Source organism: Molossus molossus, unplaced genomic scaffold (assembly GCF_014108415.1).
Source record: "Molossus molossus isolate mMolMol1 unplaced genomic scaffold, mMolMol1.p scaffold_m16_p_19, whole genome shotgun sequence".
In the NCBI taxonomy this organism is placed as follows: domain Eukaryota; kingdom Metazoa; phylum Chordata; class Mammalia; order Chiroptera; family Molossidae; genus Molossus; species Molossus molossus.
Genome location: NW_023425354.1, coordinates 52,424,654 through 52,427,871, shown reverse-complemented (window position 1 = coordinate 52,427,871; position 3,218 = coordinate 52,424,654).

Here is a 3,218-nt window from a genome sequence, read left to right as displayed (position 1 = left end):
TTCCTCTCTCTCTAAAAAAAAAAAATTTAATAAGAAAAAGTAGGAATTTCTTACTTTCATATATAGTGAGACATGTTTGTTTATAAAAGTCAAAAAATAAAAGTTAGTCACTAGCAGAATGAAAAATATAAAATTTTTTTTGTTGTAATTCTAAGTATTTTAATAATTCAAATGCATACATTTAATGGAACATACTTTTCATCTTTTGAATCAATAGATATTCCTTAATAGTATTAAATGCTAAGATATTTTCTCTTGAAATTTAATTTTTGTTATAGTATTATTGGATTTGTTAAGGGTACATTGGTTAATAAAATTATATAGGTTTCAGGTGTACAATTCTATAATACATCATCTGTATATTGTATTGCGTGTCCACCACCCAAAGTCAAGTCTCCTTTTATCACCATTTATCGCCCCCTTACCCTCTGTTACCTGCCCGTACGCCCTTTCTCTGGTAATCACCATGCTGTTTGCGTCTATGAGCTTTTTTTGTGCTTAATCCCTGTACCTTTTTAACCCAGCCTTCAAACCCCCTCCTCTGACAGTTGTCAGTCTGTTTTCTGTATCTATGAATCTATTTCTAATTTGTTTGTTTATTATGCTCATTCGATTCCACATATAAGTAAAATCATATAGCATTTGTCTTGTGCTGACCTGCTTATTTTACATAGCATAGTACCCTCCAGGCCCATTCATGCTGTCACAAAAGGTAAAATTTCCTTCTTTTTAATGACCAAGTAGCATTCCATTGTGTAAATATACCACAGCTCTTTTATCCACTCAACTGCTGATAGGCACTTGGGCATCTACCAAATCTTAGCTATGGTACATAACATTGCAATAAACATAGTAGTGCATATATTGTTTCAAATCAGTGCTTTGGGTTTCTATAGATATATTCCCAGAAATGAGATTGCTGGATCATAAGCAGTTCCATTTTTAATTTTTTGAGGAATCTCCATCCTGTTTTCCACAGTGCTTGCACCAATCTGCATTCCCACCAACAGTGCATGAGAGTTCCCTTTTCTCCACATCCTCATTGACACTTTTTGTTTGTTGATTATTGACAATAGCTATTCTGACAGGTGGTTTCATTTGCATTTCTCTGATGATTAGTGACATTAAACATCTTTTCATATGTCTATTGGCCATCTGTATGTCCTCTTTGGAGACATGTCTATTCAGGTCCTTTGTCCATTTCTTGATTGGATTGGGTTTTGTTTTGTTTTGTTCTGGTTTGGTTTTTTTGGTGTTGAGTTGCATAAGTTCTTTATAGATTTTGAATATTAATTATTTATCACTGGCAAATATGTTCTCCCATTCAGTGGGTAGTCTTTTCACTTTGGTGACAGTTTCCTTTTTTGTGCCAGATTTTTTGTTTGATGTAGTCCTATTTGTTTATTTTTCTTATATTGTCATTGCCTGAAGAGATCAAAAAAATATTGCTAGAAAAATGCCCAAGATTTTACCATCCATGATTTTTTTTCTAGGATTTTTATGGTTTTGTCTAACATTTGTCTTTAATCCATTTTGAATTTATTCTTATGTATGGTGTAAGATAGTGGTCTAGTTTCTTTCTTTCTTTCTTTTTTTAAATGTATTTGTCCAATTTTTCCAACACCATTTATTGAATAGACTATCTTTACTCCATTATATATTCTTGCCTCCATTGTTGAATATTAATTGATCTTAAAGGAATGAACTTATTCATGGGCTCTCTATTCTGTTCCATTGGTCTATGTGTCTGTTTTTATGCCAGTACCATGCTGTCTTGATTAATATGGCTTTGTAGTGCAGTTTGATAACAAGTAGCATGATTCCTCCAACTTTGTTCTTCTTTCTCAAAATTGCTATGGCGATTTAATGTTTTTTAATGTCATATAAATTTTTGAAAAATATGTTTCAGTTCTGTGAAATATGCCAATGGTATCTTGATAGGAATTGTGTTGAATCTATAGATTGCTTTGGGTAGTATAGACATTTTAATTATGTTAGTTCATTCTATTCTTGAACATGATATATGCTTCTCATTTGTATGTTCTTCAATTTCTTTCTTCAGTGTCTTATAATTTTCCAAGTACTGGCCTTTTGCAACATTGGTTTAATTTATACCTAGGGATTTTATTGTTTTCGAAGTAATTGTCAATGAAATTGTTTTCTTAGTTGTCCTTTCTGATAGTTTAGTATTGGCTTATAAAAATGCAACTGATTTTTTGATATTTATTTTTATATACTGCTACTTTACTGAATTTACTTATCAGTTCTAGTAGTTTTTGGTGCGATTATTAGGGTTCTCTATATCAATATCATGTCATCAATAAATAATAACAGTTTTACTTCTTCCTTTTCAAATTGGATGCTTTCTGTTTCTTTTTTCTGTCTGACTGCTGTAACTAGGACTTACAGTACTATGTTGAATAAGAGTGAAGAAAGTAGACATCCCAGTCTTGTTTGTGATCTTAAGGGAAATGCTTTTAGCTTTTATCCATTAAGTATGATGTTGGCTGTGGGGTTGTCATATATGGTCTTCATTATGTGAAGGTATGTTCCCTCTATTCCTACTTTACTGAAAGTTTTTACGTAAATGGGTGCTGGGTTTTATCAAAGGTCTTTTTTTTTTTTTGCATCTATTGATATAATATGTGGTTTTTGTGCTTCATTTTTGTTTATGTAGTGCATCATGCTTATTTATTTCTGGATTCTGTACCAACCCTGCAACTCAGGAATTAATCCCACTTGAGCATTGTGTATGATTTTTTTAAATTATTATTATTATTATTATTATTATTATTATTTATTTATTTATTTTTATCCTCACCCGAGGACATTTTTCCATTTTTTGTTCAGATAGAGCGGGAGGGAGAGAGAGGAAGAGAGAGAGAGAGAAACATCGACGTGAAACGACACATCGAGTGGCTGCCACCCGCACGACCAACCAGGGCCGGGGACAAACTGCAACCGAGGTACGTGCCCTTAGCGGGAACCGAACCTGGGTCTCTCTGTACCGCAGGCCGATGCTCCAACCGCTGCGCCAAACTCGCCAGGGCTAAATTATTTTTATTAATTTGGTTTTGTTACAGATGTTTCTCCTTTTTCCCCCAATTTACATTCTCCTCCCTATCTCCCCACAGAAAACTACAGGTCATTGAAAAAAGAAATAGAAGAAGATATAAAAAAGTGGAAGCATATACCATGTTCATGGATTGGAAGAATTA